The sequence below is a fragment of the Danaus plexippus genome, chromosome 7, assembly GCF_018135715.1.
Source record: "Danaus plexippus chromosome 7, MEX_DaPlex, whole genome shotgun sequence".
NCBI lineage: Eukaryota > Metazoa > Arthropoda > Insecta > Lepidoptera > Nymphalidae > Danaus > Danaus plexippus.
This window is the reverse complement of record NC_083541.1, coordinates 3,934,303-3,954,056: the sequence shown is the minus strand read 5'-3', so window position 1 is coordinate 3,954,056 and position 19,754 is coordinate 3,934,303. Positions and strand designations below refer to the sequence as shown.

Sequence of the window (19,754 nt, the reverse complement as noted above, 5' to 3'; positions counted from 1 at the left end):
TCTTAAATTTGTTAATTCAGTCGTTCAATAATTTGGTGGTGAATTATATTATTTACAGTGTAATTTAAATATAGAACAAAAATAGTAGGTATAATAGAAAAAAAATAAAGTGTGTAATTGAAATGGAGTATATTACTTAATTTATTAAATCAAACATTACTGAACCAATGGAACATATTTCTCGATCGTAACGCGAGACGCTAAGCGTAGCCTTCGTTTGACGTTCTCGTTTGCATTGCGTCGAGGTCGCGCCACGTTTGTTGCATCATCTGTGAAAAGCTGTCAAAATCCTGTATAAGACTCTGTCGACCTAACTACATGCTGTGAAGCAGCCCAACAACACATATAAATAGTTTATCCCGTGACTTCTACCGGATCTATCGAAGAATATTATCAATTATATTTATCAATATTTTATATTCTAAAGTAAAGTTTGCGGTAATCTTCAGAAACTGTATGGATTAGTGGAATTTGATGTGCTTTTTGTAATTTAGAAAACTTTGTTTAGGGTTATTACTTTTTAACAAAAATTTTTCTATTTACCAATTATATTATGAAGGAAGTACTCGTCTTTAAAAATAATATTATATTATTTGACTCATAATAACAAAAAAAAAGTGTATGAACCAATATTTTTAATTATAATTATATATTTGAGTTTGTCTTATTAGTAATGTTATGGAATAAAAATAACGCTTATTCCATATGTTGGTTGGTTTAAAAAAATAATAATAATAAAGATGAAAATAAATTCGATTCTATGGTGAATATAACATCTATCAAATTAAATATTTCTTCAGATATTACCAAATTAAGCTTTCCTTTTGTAAAGCCTAACTTGTTCGGAAACATACGAAAAATAACTCTATGTAACATACTAAGAGCAAAGAGAAAAACTAAATTGACTTTCTAAACGAAATTACTATTAGTGATGTGCCGTATCGTTGCAAAAACTGCGTACTTGATATTATTCAATACGGTTCTTAATTTTTTACTCAATCGGTATAAGCGTTTGGATTAACCCGTTTTATTTGTACGTTTAATAATTGTCACCAATTCATATATAAGTAACTATACAGTATCATGTATGTCTATTATGAAAAAGGTTCATAATACAGAAAAAAATACGTAAATACACACATTGTACTTTCTATGGTATCGGATATGAATACGGATATCAAGACCGCATTTAGATTACTTTCAATGTGAATAAACAAATACATATTTAGTATTTTCAATATAATTCTTAATAACAATACATATTGTTAACATAAAACAAACACTTACAAACAACATAAAAGGCAAATGTTTTAAGACACTATCAGTTATCGTGTTAAAAGTCAAACCGTTAGGTAAAGTTAAGAATTTGTTTGGAACAAGTTAAGTTTGATAGTGCCCAAGATTACAGAGTACAACTCGGCCCGGTGCTATCAAAACTTGAGAGTAGTTTTATATCAATTGTTAACTAAAAGAACACACAATTCAGTGAAAACTTTAGCTATACTCGGATTATCTTGTACTGAATGAACTCTCATAAAATGAAATCTGTAAGTGACGATAACTTAAACTGATATAAAATATAGATTACTTTATTTTGCGTTTTTAAAGGAGTTTTGTATGTCGTTTACAAGTTAACATATATTATATTTAGTGACACTAAGTTAGATCTCCTAATAAGTTAATAACCTAGAAGTTATATGCTTGAGGAATGAATTTCAAATTGGCTGTCTTCCACGCACAAAATATATTTTTATTTTATTTTCTATCAATATATTTTAATTATATAAATGAGTAGAGTATTACCAAAGCGTTACGTCTGATGAAGCCTTAAGTTGGACGTGGACAGTTGGTTGATGATGATATTAAACCAACCATACATATGATAAATTCAATACCTAACTTTTCTCGATTAAGAAACAAAGTTAAGAGTTCGTATAACCTTTATATTGAACTGATATTTCTGATGCTTAGATACTGCAAGAAATATAGAACCTTGGAAGGTCGAAACCAGTGTAAAATTGCTTAAAGACAACTCGCTACTGGTTAAACGTATTGTATGAATGCGCTTCTAAACCCCATCCTCCAGAGAGTAGCGCATAAGACGAAGATTGTTGGCATATAATAATAGCTCTTGAGTTAATTTACGGCCTTATAATTATGTATGTAACATTTTATACGAGTTTTTTTAAAGAAAAATACTAAATGGAAGCTAAGTAACTGTAAAATATATATATTATTAACTACCTATGTTATCTGTCCCGTTTGTTGTAGAAACGCTGCGTTTACAATGTTATATTAAACATTAAGAAATATTGCGACTCGTTCCTTAATTTCCAATTTACTAGATCCTATGTAAAGTACGGGTATTTTTTCTAGACTCCAATTTTAATAATATTTATTTTGACTTAATTAGCAAATTATTTAAACATAAAAATTATCTTTATTTTTATAATATACGAATCTGATCTTAGTAAAATTATTTTTTTAAGATAGTAATGGAAGTAAATAGAAACAGTAGCAAGGGAGATATTATATATTGCTTTAACCCTTGAATAACTGATGTAATCTAATAAACATTAAACCGTTTCGGACATAACTTTATAATAATAATAACTTATAAAGATGAGTAAATTGTTGTAACCCTTCAATAAATTGTTTACAATACAAACAACATAAATTAGGTCCGTTCATGAATTGTTGAATGATATATATTTGATAAGGATCTCTTAAAATAGCTGCCATCCTAACCAAGTCCGTCTGTCTGATTGGTCCTATATAAAAATTAAGTCACTAAACCTTATTTATGGCCATTGAACAATGTACATGGTAAATATATGTAATAATTATAGCGAAAGAATGTATATCGTTTAGAAATTATGTTAAATAATACTGATGCATTGTTACTGGACGTGTGTTCAAATTGAATGTGTAATGTTCGGTCAAGGGGACTATTCTGACCCGGTTAATTGCCCGAGCAACCGACATTCAACAATATTGGTCTTTCGATGACACGACTATATATCGGCATGCATTGCTCGCGACATATTAAAACGAATGCTGCCAAATTAATTTTAACCCTTTTTTATATATATTTTTTTACATTTATACAGTATATTTAATGTGATATAGCAACTCAAATATATGGTTATAATATAACAGTTAAAAGTGGAGTATTTTTTGTTGGTTATACCCATTTATTTCGCGTTTAATTCTCCCTTATTGGCTTGGCCTTAATAAAAATTCTTTTAAAAACTCTCTCCCTCTCGCAATAATTATAGTATAAAAGATTTCCGTAAAAACGTTCGCTTTCCGAACGGGAACTGTTGTTTCCCATTGAATTGTTATTTATAACGGTTTAATGTAAATGGTTCTCAATAAAACCTATTTCGATATATACTTAACGCCTCCCAAGGTTTCCGTATAAAACTCACTAATTAACTAAGGATTCTGTGAATAAGAAGTCATTAGCACCGAGATGACTTCGTCTTGCAATGTAATTAGCACGGACTGTATCTGTTGTTGAATGTGTTTAGCATTCAAGTATTGGAGTGCTTTAACAACAACAACAAGTGCTTTTACAACATTTTTTAATTACATTCAAAAAATGTTTCTCAAAATCGGAACCATTTTCATATTTGAAATAATGAAACAGAAATTCATACGAAGTCTCTTTTAGGTGATTAAATAGTATGATTATTATTATCGGAGCGTTATTTACAGGTTAAATGCAAGTTTGAATAAGCTGTCTGGTTAGTTTGTTAGAGATTTGTGTTAGACGAAGCACGAATTCAACATACCTTATATATATTAGTTGAAAAGTTAGACTTACTATCAACATGCTTTGCGCATTACTGCTATTTACAGATGGAATGAACTTTTTACGTGGGTGAAAATGTACATCGGAGATTAATTCTTATCACAAAAGCATTGCATCCCTTTGTTGTATAACAAAATTTATATCTAAAATATAATATTTAAATAAATTACAGCTCACAAGTCACAAGTAATCCTATTAAATTAACGAATCTGAATATTTCGGGAGGACTGTGAGATATTTGTTTGTTTTCCATTTATAAACTTGTGAACACAGATATTTGAAATTTACAGTTATGTAAGCAAATACAAAATGAAATAAAATTTTATGGACGTAGCCTTTACCATATTTGGAGAGAATCAGATTTAAACTTGAAGTACCTGGAAACTAACTTTTTTTAAAAATAAAGTGACCTATCTAATCTACAAAATTCATTACGTATTAGGTACCTACCTGATTTGAGAGACATTAAACTATTGAAATACGGAGTTGAAAAAATACAAATATTAATTATATATATATGTATACTATAGTAATAATAATGTTATATACATCATAAATGTGTACTTTATAAATGATAAAATACAATAGGACATTACTAACAGGTAAATCAAATAATACCAGAATTTAGTCATCGACAGCTGATTTACAATTTAATTCCGGGACGGACTTATTTCATTACGTGTCTACCTACAACAGTAATTGATACAATGGTCATTGATATTAGGTAACGTTGATATAATAAGTAATAAATTCTACGTACACAGCCGCAAAGAATTTTAATTAGGAAGTTCACAGGGCTCACAGGCCGTAGTAAGTATTGAAACACTTTGTAAGGTCGCCGGGTTGCGACCGTTTCTACGTGTAAAAGTTACGTGAAACTTACTAAAGAAGTCAGTTAGGTATATAGCGTTATTAAAGTTATGTAAGGACTTTGACTTGCTGGCTTAATACCATTCACATATCACATTATAAGTTTGTAGAAAATGCCATACATAAAAATGTTTAACATTTTCTTATTGTTAGATGATTAGAATTAGGTTTTATTTAACTTTTAACTTAATATATAAACATATACCTCGTAAACACGATGGTCATAATATATTCTTTAATGTTTTAGTTATAGTTTAAATAAGCTTTGCATAGAGTAAAAATTTTACATTTTAAAATATTATTTGTTGTTAAAAAACAATATTATTTATAAGAGTTTTTATTTTCATTGCGAAAAACTGAGAATGCTCTTTGTACATACATTTGGTTGTAGTAAATGGAGATAAATTTTTTATTTAAAACGATTTAAACATATATATATTTTATTTTAACTGTATTGCCTGAATATATATACATATAGGTATGCATAATGTTTCATATAATTTTGTTCAAAACACTCGTGCACGTTTAAAGTTATTTTTATAATAATTTTAGTGTTATCCCATTATTATTTATATATATTTTAAATCATCTGATGTCAATAAACCTCAGTAAGTATCATAAATATAGACAGTAGAGAGTTTTCTAATATTTAAACGGTTAATACCAATATTAATTTATAAGAAGTCCAATCAAAGCATCATTGTTGAACGTGTGACCGCCAAAGGAAAGAGCAATATTGTGCAAAACCATCCCTCTATAAACGCGTCAGTAGCTCGTTGCTAGTAGCGTTCCTGTGTAACGAGATGTTGTTATCTGACAATATGCACCATGAATTGTCAAGTGGACTTGCATGATATGATCTTACAAAGAATAGACAAATCATCAAAAGAATGTCGAAAATATTCATGAAATATAAAAGGATTTTGTTGTATTAATAAAAGTGGGGACTAGTTGACAAAAAACGCTTTAACATAGCTAAATTAATATTATTTTGAGAGTTATTATACTCGCCAAACGAAGGAGAGATAATTTTTTACCTTTTGCTCTACCAAATTTCGATTTATTTGTTAATAAAAATTGTATCAATTGTGTTAAATTTTCCTATTCATAAGTATGATGGTTTGAATTAATTCACTTGCAATACATTGATGGTATCCAAACATTCGTCATTCTTACATTTCAGTTTAGCATCCTGTACTAGATATGACGAAATTAATATATAATAAATAAAAACTTTAAATATAAAATTTCAGGAATCATCAGCATCTGGCTATAAGTACTCAATATTATGGATAATAAAGAACATTCAAATCATTAATGTACATTTTCAAACTCAAAAATATAAACACAATTAACCACAAAACGTGGAGTAATTAATTAATTAGAAAAATAAAAGTAATTGTATAAAAATAAGAATTTCTGTTTTCAAAAGTAGCGGAAATAAATGGATCGTTGAACCTTGACCTTGACCTCTTTTCACGTCCAAACGTTAAAAGGAAAAACGACCTCTCATCCATCAATCCATATACAAAAATTCTTAATTTGTTTTACAAACTTAATATTTTGCTATGAACAGACTATCTATAACTTATTTTACCAACAAAGTTGGCATCTGCTCTGATGAAAATACCTTCGGTCTTATAGAAATCAAATGTATAGTTTTATAAATAAATTATTAGTTTTGTTAAAATATAATCATACAAATAATAGGATAATATATGCATTGGCATGTCGCTTAACAGACTCAGCCAGTGGCATAGACAGGGCCGTTCCATTCATCATTTAGAGGTGAGATAAATCAGAATCAGATCAAAGACAATATAAGTAACTTATGTTAAGGACGATGAATTGCAATGTTTTTGTGTTAATAGTAATTATGAGAAAATAGTTTGTATTAAATGTCTGATGACGTCACAGGAAATTCCATAGAAACAATTTTTCTTAGTTATGTAACATATTAAAACTTTTATCGTACTCAATACAATATAAGTTATTTATAACTTTTTTGTTTATTTGTATTTAATTCATATTGCGTATTATAAAGTAAACGATGGTAATTATTTCATAAGGTATGTTTGAAGTTTCGACATCCGCTTCATTAAAAGACCTAGCACCTTTGGCATGACAATGACTTCAATATTACCTTTGCAACTACAATACCTCTTAAATTACGCAAGCACTTTAAAGCATGGGGATTATTGAAAAGTATGAAAGCGATTTAATGGATCCCCACGGAGAGTTGCAAACAGCGACATCGCCTACCTTCACATGAAACAAAAATGATGCCCTCCCCACCTTTTAGGTTTTTAAAAAATAAGAAATTTTATTTTTAAAAAATAAAAAATTTTATTTTATTATTTTTATTTCACACTGATGTGATTTAGAATACAAGCATATATTTCAAAATATTAAATATCTTCAAAAGAAATGTATAATTGCACACGTTTATCTACATAACTACGTTTATTAGTTTTCATTTGATTTTGAAAACTAACCTGCTCGTATATATAGATTATACATAGTTGTATATTTTAACAAATTTCAAATTTATTCTAGAAACATTAAAGCTCTTTTAAGAGATAGTTGCTTGTATGAGCTTTGGCAGTTCATCGATTCTTTAGCCACTGTTTTGTCTTGAAGATTCATGTCTTATATCCGCGAATTGTTACAATTGTGATCCGTCAATTTAATCTCTGTGGTTGATAAGTCCGGCCCTAGAAGTTCTGTAGTTTGTGATTACGTCTGTGATATTGTTGAAATATGTAATTTTCTGAAAAGGATTTGTATTTAATTAGGTCAAGGTTTCATTATTGTGTGATTTGTGTTGTATTATCGTAGGTGACAAAATTTTTTTTTGCAAAAACTATTAAGAAATAGCGGTTCATCTTTTTGTGGTTTTAACCGATTATGGGTTGGAACGAACTTGTTCTGTGACGCCATCGCCGAAACAATAAAGTCTGGATATTTCCCTCAATTTCTTATTGATATAGTTATGATCAATGTTATTATGCTGAAGAACAGTTGTTAGAAAAATATGAGGATTTTCTTACAAATTTCATTGGTTTTCTGTTTTAGTTGGATCATTGTTTGACATTTATTTGTTGAAACTTTGAAACACAAAGCTTAATTGTGCTATATCATTGAAGAAATTGCATTGGGCGTTTCAAAATTGAAGCGAATTGTGATTTTATTGAAGATCATTCAGCTATGTGAAAAATAATGTTTCGAGGATCATGTGGCGTCTCAAACTGCTGTATTTTGCCTGAATTTTTTAATTAATTTCTTTAAACTCTGTTGCGACTGTATATATTGTATACATGATTGTGTATTTGCTATTGGTTCTATTACCTTAAATTTTTATTAACCCTAAGATGTCAATTTTGTGATTTCAAACTCCATTGCAGAAATTCAAATCTCATCTTAATTTTCTGACATCCTATACAAATAACTTATCCTAACGGACTAACTGACTTTTACACTTGGAAGATAATTTAATAACGTAAGTGTTCAACATATTATGTCGATAATTACGGAGACTTAAAAATTATTATTTTTTGGTTTAAACAAATTAGGTTTAATGACTGGAGGAAATCTAAAATTTTTTTGAAATGAGGAGCATTTTTATTAGAGCTATGTAGATTTCTTTGTACAAGATCAAAAATAACCTTTACTATAATAATTACTAACACTGGCTGTCATTTCAATTTCATATATAAAAAAATATTTTCATTGATTTCATTCCTTTCGCCTGTTTTTGTACATTTATTTTCTCTATCTTGTCGTTCAATAAAGAATATAAGTATAGTAGGTAATTATTTTTATATTGTGTAAGCATAATTCTAAGAACTTAGCGACCTATCTCACCGAATAGCCGAATATTAAGTAAGTTTTGAACCAATGAGTCTACTGAAGTCCTCTTAATTATTTGACTTAATATATAAAAAAAATATCAATGATATCAAATTATCTAAGTATTGTTAATCTATAAAAATCTTGTGATATCTTTATCCAAGTTATAAATCTTGTAATGACGTTATGGTTTGATATTAACGGTTTAACTGGAAAAGTTTATATCCTTTAAGAGCATTTTAAAAACAGCTTGGCCTTAAAAAGTTTTTTTTTTTAAGTATTAAAGATTTACTTTGTTCTTTTTAATATACTCGAAGAGAAGGGATTTATAAATCTTATTCCCTCATATTGGGTGTTTTTACATATATAAAATTGGTCCACCAATAACCCACATCATATACTCTCACTCAAACTAAACGTGTCAAAAATATTTTATAATTGATTTACAATATTCCACCTAAACAAAAAGACATTGCAAGTTAAAAAAACCTTTTAAGAAATCACCATTACCAAGCAAATTAAATTATCGTTATTTTTAATTTCGAATGAATAGTATTCCACTATGAAAGAAGGACTTCCATACTTACGTGGCAATTGAGCAATAGGTGGTAAATGCATGGTCTCAGTAAAAGCTTATTCACTCTAGCCTTAAAGACGATAAAGTCTACATCCGTTTTAGAGGAAGGTCTAATACATATGCAGACACGACGTGCGTCTGGTCAACCGAACCTGAAAAGGGGATGCAAGAATTCAAATTCCCAAAAAGTATCCTATAGAATACCGAAAGACTGGCTACTTTACGATTTCGCTCAAAGTTGTCTCAATTGGTTTAAACCGAGCTGTGGTCACCAAAAGTTTTTTGCCCTTCTCTCCATGGAGTCCAAATGTGACAAAAAGATGTCCAAACGTGAAGTATTGTCGCACTTTTGAAAAGATACTAACTTTCCTCGCAGCTGCCTTAGTTGTGCAGTCATTGAACCATCCCAAATTTAAGGTCCGAGGATACTTCAGTATATTATAAGTGGTCGGAGTACTCAAAAGATACAAACTAAAAAATTGAAGTCAAGGTTAATGAACTCCTTGGTGGTGAAAAGACGCGCTAGTAGAGACACGCAAGATAGACATCGTCCTTTGCGAAGGCTAACTGAACTATGAAATGAACATACTCTATCATGGCCTCTCTGTCTCACACTATATACCTATTCCCAGCTAGCCTCTGAGCTGCAGTGATATCACTCTACAACTGTACCGTTATCTACGTAACCAAATATACATGGTAATGGCAGATCATTCACACGCAGAAAAATATGATGGCGGAGAGGACAGATCCCTAAGGAAACCCTGCGTCGACCACCATTGGCTGACACTTATAGTCATTAACAACTAAACGTAAAGCATGGTCTCTCAGACAGTCACAAATCCATTCAAGCAGACCAAATAATACCAATAAGGCTACCATGCCAGACTTTTAGAAACTCTTGCGAAACGTCGAGTACAACTGCAAGGGCTATAACGTTGCTTTCTATAGCTCCCCCTACAAATGTGTGATGTGCACCAAAAGATCCCTAGTTGATCGATTTAGGAGAAACCCGTATTGTTGGTCACTAAAAGATCGTTGTCTTTTAGGTGTTCAATGAGGTGTCTGTTCAATATACGTTCCATTATCTTACCCGCTATGGAGGTAATTGACAATTATCGTTTTAACAATTATGTTTTTTTTTAATCTGAATGTATTTAATTTATTGACATAAGGAGGTAAATATTCGGTAGAATGAATGTGGTAATTCGGTTTGCGGATGAATATAACCGAATATCGATATATAATCTGATATCCATTGCAAGTTAAAACAAAATGTTTTACTCCGCAAGATTTAATGAGATCTAAGACTTTCGCGAGTTTTATTCATTTAAATGAACCTAATATATTTCGGATATACTACGCGGATTTTATTATTTTAAAACTACATAATCCCGACGTTTCGGTTACTTTTCAGCAACCGTGATCACGGTTGTACGATAATTGTTGATTGTTATTATACCAATTGTAAAAAACCTACATAAAGATATTCATTATTATACAATTATAAAGAAAAGTTACGAAAGTCTTCATTTATAGATAAAATTTAAATTTGTCGTCATTCCCGGAAAGAATCTTAAAAACTTACGAAGCCTTCATAATAAATGTCCTAGAAATCGCTCCTAGAAATTCTACGGGAAAGCTAATATAAATTACCTGCCTCTTTTATGAGAGTACTTAAGGGAATTAATAATTGTTATCTCAATCAAAATCCTAAAAATTTATTGAAAGAGAAACCGTTGCTTTCGATGTTGCGTATTACATTTCATTAATTAATTTTCTAGGTATTTAATATAAATTAAATCTGCCTTTAAGGTTAATATATAATACTATTCTCTTAGCAATACGTACTCCTTACGACTTGGTTAACTCTCAACAAGCAGAAATTGTTTATTTATAAAAATTTACCCTTCTGATGTATGTAACAGCAATTTAAGAAGCCAGTTAATAAACTAATTCAAATAATGTAATTAAAGTATTATCATGTAATAAAGATATACAGCTAGTTTGGTTGAGATTCGTGTCGTACGTCGAATAAACTGATTAGGATCATGCCTTTCTCGCTTTGCTGAAATGACCGAATTAATAGCCGTCTTTATAGGAGATTTCTTCATCTAGCTCAAAGGTTATTTCATTGTGTATACTTTAAAGCGTGAAAATAAAGGAGCTTGAAAATTAGATTAGTCTAGAGGTTATGAAGTTGAAATTTTATATTTTTATCAAAAATATGAAAAACTGTCGCAATGAAAATACTTAAAACTCAATCTCGCTTAATACTAAAAATACTTAAAACTCACAAAACAGACTTAAAATGTAATGAGATTGAAAATTTTTTATACTTGCTATGGCTTAATTTGAGGCCTCTTAATTTCTTATTTCTTCGAGAGTATGTGTGAACTAAATGTATACGTTGTTAGTGTCTCCCACTAAGTTAAATTTCGTTGAAATTATATTGAAGTCCTGGTGTCCTGGAGGTTAAAGGCCGCCTGTCATACGTGAGGGCGCGGGTTCGAAACCTGGCAAGTACCAATGTGATCTTTTCCGAATCATATGTACTTTCTAAGAGTATTTAGACACCACTGACGGACGGTGAAGGAAAACATCGTGAGGAAACCTGGTCTTATAATTTCAAATTATAAGATTGAAATCGCCAACCCGTCTTGAGCAAGCGTGGTGATTAATGCTCTAACCTTCTCCATGTGAGAAGAAGCCTTTGCTCAGCAGTGGGCTCCTATGATGATGCTGACGAAATCATATTTACTACTATATAAAATATATTACATCAAAATTATGGAAACGGTTAATAATGGGGTGAATTCAAGAAATTATAAAATTCTTTGATATCAGACCTCTTCCATTCGGGTTACGAGTCGTAATCAGATATCGTATCCCAAAATTTAGATTTTTGTTTTGTTATGCTTTGGAATCACCTCGAAACCAAGTGCAGCTGCTTCTTGGACAAGAAGATTGTGAAGTGAAATCGATAAGAAAGAAGTATATCATTTCAGAAGATGAAAATAAATTGTGGCAAAGTCTTTAGTATCTTAACACAACACCTCAACATCTTATCTCTCAACTCTTTAGTGAAGTGATTTTGGGTGCTGATGCATTTTTGATCTTTGTAAACCAAGACATGAAAGCTGCTCTGCCACTAGCAGTTATAGAAACGTGATTTTGTTTATTATTCTATGTTAACAATGTTAAATTCAGCGGAAGTACGAAAGAGAAAATTCGTTTATGTCTTTAGCAATTTCAACGGTACTATAAATTTTTCATCACAATAAATTAGAATTTATGCATTATATAAAGTTAATTATATTATTTCAAAACCGCTGTAGGGATCAAAGCGTTTGTACAAAGAAATTTAAGAGGGTATTAAGAGAGTACTAGAAACTTTAAATTAACGGATTTATGTAGTCTAGAGCTCTTTGACATTAATGACAAAAAGATTGAAGAATTACGAGATTTAAAAAGAATAGCGATAAAAATGGTCTCTTGTTATTGTTAGGTATTTAAATGATAGATATTGTTTTTGTAATTTTTAAATACATATTTCATAAACATTCAATTTATAAGATAAAAAAATTAAGAAGTTCTAAGCTTAACCAAGCGCTTTCTATGGGGCGAATATAGTTTTGAAATGCAACCATCACAATATATTTGATTTTCACATAAATAAATCAAACAAGCTACTTCACAGATAATAATTTACTGTTACACTGGTGTAATCATCGAAGATATGGACGAGGAAGACAGTATTACTTACAGACACTATAATAGAAACCTCTGAAAGTATATATTAAATCCTAGTGCTCAAAATACATATACTTGCACTGTGACATTTATTGTGTAATATATCACATTGGCTGAAGAAAAAGCCATTTTACTTTCCTACCCAATCATTCCATTACATTCAGCGCTGAAAAATTTTACGACAATTTGATTTACATTCTACAAATCGCAAATCCAGCATGTCAATTCCAACGTGCAATTTAACATTACTTACCTACATTTGTTACAGAAAAGGGATCAGGGAAAATATAAGATGTTTTTGTGTAATATCTCACAGACGAATGTTATCCGACCAATATAACAGAAATAGTTACAAAATGTATGAATTGTAATCCGTTCTCAGCCCGACTGATTTCATTTACAAAGGGACCGATTGTCGGAAATTGAAATTTCCTTTCAAACATTCGCTTTGTTCGTTTAAGTTTTGCCGCCGAAACCAATTCCTTGCATCGATTTTCAAACTTGTCTTTATAATATAATTGATGCTGATTGACGCAGCATTGGTCGTAAATAATTCAGTCGTTTCATACTATTTATTCCATCTGAAAATTTTGTTCACTGAATTGATAGATTAATTTAAATCGTACAATGCAATTAATTGAACCCAGATTAATCATTATCATTTTAACTTCTTAGTTAATTTAGGTCTGTTAGCAATTGAAATGCGAGTTTATTTTGCTCAAATTTGTGCTTATATTTCCGTATGTTTGGATTTAATTTTAGTTCCTTTTGTAAATTGAAAAAAGTATTTTTTTGGTTTTATATTTTTTAGTTTTGATAACTAAATTTATATACATATTGTAATAACATTGGAAACAATCTCAGCAAGATATTAATAAATATACTACTCTATATGTCCTTGTAATATCACCAAAATATGAGAATTTAATTAAAACACTCCTATCAAATGTCACAAACGCTGAACTATCTTTAACGCAAGATCAAAAACAGGATCCAAACACTTTAGTCTAATTAATCCTCACAATTCCCTAAAGATAGTATCGTATAAATATGTATGTTATTCCACGTGGAAATACTAAGAGAAAGGACCTGAGAACTGTTCTTAAGAGACTGATACTGTCTCTAATTAACAAGAGTTGAAACACCTCGTCGAGAGTTAATTGGATAAAAATTCACTCAAATTGAACCGAGAAAAGATTCTCTCGTTGTAAGATAATTTCTAACAATAAAACGTAGGAGCGTCTTAAAAATAACTCATTCACGAAACGAAGATTGTGAACAATATATATGTTACGGTTTCAATTCAGTTTGCTATATTTAAACTCAGTTGTATTATAGAAGTAGCAGAAGTTAACGGAGCACGTGTTGTTATATCGGGTGATGTCTATTCGATCGTAAATAAGTTCAGCGATCAGTCAAACTGTATCACATAGAACGATTGCTAGGGAATTATATGACGCGGTGTGCTTACTGTCCGGATGTGACGTCATCGCTGTCAATGTCGTCACAGCTCCCGTACGGTATCTGTACGTGTGTCTGTGTATGCTTCGACCACATATTACACATTATTGTGCGGTCGAAACGCGTATAAGCACAGATTTAGGGAGTAATCTTAAAGTGTATAACATACCTGTGTACATATCTGCTAAGCTTTTATTCGTATACAGATTAATTATGTATAATTTTAAACAACGAAAATTTATTTAGACACTGATAATAAATATAAACTAAAATCCGTTCAATACATTATATTTTTTTATCTGTAAATATGATAGCTTTTGTTTCTATACAATCCAAATATAATAGTATAGTAATTATAAAAACAAACAATATAGAGCTTGGTGAAATAGTTGAAGTTCTCTCGACATAATAAATAGCATCAATACTATAACGTATCCGTTGAAGGCTGACACATACCTTTAGTTATATACCGTGTAAGTGCGGTGTTGGTATGCCTCAAACGAATAGCCGCCACTTATCAAAGTGTTTGATATTGAACGGTTTCATTTGCGCTATATTTTCTACATCAACATTAATCACATCAGTCAGTCAGTACGTGTGAAACGCGCGGTGAATGTTTTGGGAAAACAAAAATATATATATAATCAAATCATTAACAAAATTCACCGTAATTGTTTTCTCCGAGTAAATTACGCACCTTTAAAAAAAATACTTAAATTATTAAGTATGTAGTTTAAAGCAGCTCGATATTATCCTGAAATTGATTTTTTTTTTAACTTTTATATAAACCGTACTTCACAAAAACGTATCGTTTATTTTTTATAATTCTATTTAACTTTTATTTTTAATTAATTAAAAATTTCATGCTTTAAATATTGACGTACCTTAAATATCCAATAGTGTTATTTGTCTCGGAAAACTTTGGAAAAACAGTATATTTTTATACTATTTGATTGATATGATGGTTGAATTATTGGATAAGGTAGTGTATGTAATTGATATATATCTATTCAGGTACTTAGAAACAGTGTTGATATCAGTCGGTTTTAAATAAAACAAACTTTATCCTTCAAATTATAACATATTTTGAACTATTAAGGTATCTAAACATATTTCTATGTGTACTCCTGTGTTTTTATTTCATAAGTTATTAATTACACAATACATGTTCCGGTTAAACAGAATTGTATTTAATAATTTTTTTTTTTCAATACTCGAAACACATAATAATTAATATAATATAAAGTAACATGATCCGTCACCGTTTAAAACCTTTTAAAAACTACACACATTTTTAAAGTAGAACTTCAATATTACAACACATTAAAAAGTTCACTAAAGTCATTTGAAACGTAATGTAGCGTGCATTGAAATCGCCCTCCACGCAATCATTGAAACGCACGCCCTACGCAATAGAGAGCTTTATTACGAGAGGTATAAAGATGAAAACATCGTGAAAACACAAAGGTGGGGCTTAGTGTACCCCTTTATATGAAGGGAGACAAATTGAAGAGGCGACGATCAAAGTGAGAATGAATGGCGAACAAAATTACTTGCGCATGCGACTTGTAATTCTGACATTTGATTTCTTTATTCAGCCCTTATAAATCAACGCACGCCCGCTGCTCCTGACTCAACGTGTAATGAGAGATCGCCTATAATCTAAAGTAATTTGGCGATTTTTTATCATACCAGTAAGTTGTAAGAACCTGTTTTGTTGGAACTCTGGTTTTTGCGTCATTAATATTCGCGTCTTGTCAATGTTCTGTTGTAGTATAATTTTGATAACTAATATTTGATCAAAAATTACTTGCAACAAGTAACCATAATATAGAAAGAAATAACATATTCATATTCCTTTATTTCCATGAAATGAATTTTTTTATCCCTATCCAAACGGACTGATCACAGCTGGGCGCACTCTCTGTGTTCCATTCACCCCTATATTTGAATATAAAAAAATATTTTAGAAGCTAAACCGGGCTCTTAATTATTAAGCAAAAAATTTACTAAAACAATTCATGTGAAAAATAATGTGTAGATGAGATCGTTTAAAAAATTTTAGTTTTGTTACGCTTATACGAAAAACAGTACCTAAATCTTAAAGAAGATAATTTATAACCAAAACAAATTTCATATTATCACTCGCGATCAAAGGATATATAAAAAAACATATTTAGTGCTCTCCAAATCTCAAACAAGGAAACAGCCGAATGTGCAAATGATTTCAATTAAATAACGTGTGTACCGGTTGCAGATCCAGAGTTCAGGCGCGATCTCCCACAACGACGCAATTATCGGTGAAATTTCTGAAAAGGATAATATTTATTTCACACAACCATAAATAAAAGCGATCGTATCGGTTGAGATGTGAAAATAAGATAAGTGCGTCCTCGATTCAATTGGCTCACAATGAATTTTATAGGAAAGTAAAAAAATATGACGGCAGTTCTACATATCAAGTAAAGACAATATTTTGTTTTATTTTATATCCGATACAATAATATATTTGAAATTAACATAATTGAGGAAGGGGTTTTTGTAAGGTGATGTCAGCACTAATGTCTCTGCATATAACAGCGTTCATAATAGGCTCTTCGGACTCCGCCTCGAGCTGTTAATCCACAATTTAATGTAATCCAAGTCCATTAACCGTGAATAATTTATTTGAAATGTTAATTCCTATTAATATACGAATATACTTAATTAATTGGTTTTGATTGGGGTTATACATCTTGGTCGAGGATTAATCTGATTCCCTGTTAATTATTCACGAGTGAAATACATTGTCGGTGAATGTATGAAACGAAAGATAAAGTTATAATAAACTCCGCCGTGTAACATTCCTTTGTGCAGCGGCTTTCCGCGTTTCGTTTATTCTATAAATGTTATTTTCATCCAACATCGCATCCTTCATTTTTTGGTTTTCATTTTAAAAACAATCTCTTTGAATGCTCTCAACATTTCCATCAATTAGTTTATATCTATGTCATTTCATAACGACGGAACATTCGCTGGTTTATAACTAATGGTAGCGCGTGTAGGCTTAATATGTAGTGACTCCAATTTCAGGTTCAATCCCCAAGCGGCAAAATCCTAGCTGACCCAAATCGCTGTGGACAAATCTTGTTATTCTTGTTTTGCGCCCAGTACGATTTTCATATACGTTCGCAACTATGATTAAACGAAGTTGACATTTAAAAAAATATGCGACTTATCATTGAATCGTTTTTAGTGATTTTTATGTACGGTATTATTTTTAAATAGCTATATACTAGTTTTCATTTTGTTACAGAGATTACTTCATTATGTTCAAATTTTCTGCGTTATTTGCAAACCACTCTAACGGGAACAAAGATTTTAAAAATCCACGTAGAAAGATATGAATGCAAGTCTGCCGCTTAGCAAGGGTTGTCAGAACGGTAATTGACTGGCAAGTGGCGTAAAAGTGAATCTGTAGCTTCTCAGATCTCGAGATCGATCGATACTCTCACAGCGAACTTTTTCTTAAAGCCCCGTCCTATTTTTAGTTTCAAAAGATTGGCCGTCTTTGTATTGCAAGTTGACTTCGATGGAAAAAATAATTGCTTCCAATGTTGATTCCCACAAGCATTTATTATAAATTCTATATAAGTATAGTTAAACTGGATATAAACAGATTGAATCATAATTTCGAAACATTATTACGTTATGGGCTTTTTTATAAGAATATTTTAAAATATAATAATTTTGTAAACTGTTTAATTTTCATCTTTAATAAAATTAGCGTCAAACGATTTACCGTAATATCAAATCATAATCTGAAGAAATGTGTAATTAATATTTAAATATTAAAACATAGTAGGTATTTGTTATGACCTAACTGTACACAGAATTTATTATAATAACTTTATTATTACTTAAACATGTAAGAATGGGTGATGAGATCAATGAACCGGTTTAAATGCAACTTCATACTAAAATTATTAATTATATTTTTTTAATATCAGATACCGTTTAAAACGAGATTTCTTTGAAACGAGATTTCTTTGTTTCCCGAGCATGTCATAAGTACATGTATATGTGTTTGTATAACAGAATAAATTATAGTTGTTATATATTACCTAACATTTAACAGATTCACAACAAACAGTTACAAATTTTATAATTAGGTTTTTTCAGAAAATTTAATTACTTTTCTCCCTCATCTTTACACTTATAACACTAAACCTAGATCTCATTTGTTTGAGAAAATACATAAGAAAAACAAAAAAGAACAAAACGTATGTAATACAGAAATAAACAATAAACATTTGAAGTCGAACGAAACATTAAAGCAAACGACGTGATTGTAATAACAAAGGCAGTATTTGGTATTGAAAATTGAGGTAAACGTCGCGGTTTTGTCATTTATTAAATAACATGATAAAAGCCGACTCATCTCTTAATTATCGCTACCGAGTGTAAATCATCCTCCTTGGTCGCGACCGCTAGCTTTACTTGATAACTTATTATAATTGCATTTTCTTTAATAATAATAAATCAGATATGTTGCTCCGCTTTGAACCTGTGATTTACTGTTCTGGACTGAAGCAAATTATTGTATGGTTTAATATTTCATAATGTAAGAATAGTTTCACATTCGTAATATTATAACTATAGTTAAGTTAATAGGTCTAACATTCCTACTTATTTATGTAGTACTTTTGCTGAAGCGTCATATCTTTAATGACAAAGACATTCAGCTTTATAAATACTCAAGCAAAGCTTCTAATTACGTTACTCTTATTTGTAAATCCGATGCTGCCAAAAAAAATTAATTGCTTAAAATTATTTTTGGATGAGATACAAAAAAAAATTAAAATCTTACATCTCAACCTTTTTCTTTTATATTGAACATTTTTATGTGAAACTTCTATATTGAGTAATCATTAATCTTTATGTGGAGGCTTTTATTGATATTACTTTTTTACAGCTTCAACTTTTCTTAAAATCTGTGCGTTATATGTATTCTCGTTTAAAGCTCGATTGACCACAATCGATTCATATTTGCGTCATATAACAGAATACGAATAGTGTGTTAGTTATATCAAAACAATGGCCAATAATTATACATAGGTACTTCATCTTTTACAACACAATAGGTTTTGAACGTGACTTCATTGGCCTGTGTGTTTTGCATTTCTTTTAGACGATTTTTAAGGTACTTACACATCTAAGTTAAATATACTGCATGTTACATTTTTCTTTGTCTCCTTTTACATTAAAGGTACATATATTTTTTGTTGGTTAAGTTAAGCCATGTTAACTAGTTTTATAGTGTAGAAGTGAAATAATAATTCACATTAATTACATTTATGATAATATAACAACTATGTAGGGTGCAATACATCAGAAACAATTTCGTGTTTAATTATTCTATAAGGATCAAATCTAAATCCATTTCGC

At 30.2% G+C, this 19,754-nt stretch overlaps 2 protein-coding genes across 3 annotated transcripts in view; one reads left to right on the top strand and one right to left on the bottom strand.

Annotated features, from left to right (window-relative positions):
• Nucleotides 1-19,754, top strand: part of LOC116771017 (uncharacterized) — a 116,271-nt gene that overhangs the window by 9,921 nt on the left and 86,596 nt on the right. The window lies entirely within an intron of this gene.
• The window catches only part of LOC116770765 (uncharacterized), a 135,560-nt gene that overhangs the window by 41,671 nt on the left and 74,135 nt on the right, over nt 1-19,754 (bottom strand). The window lies entirely within an intron of this gene.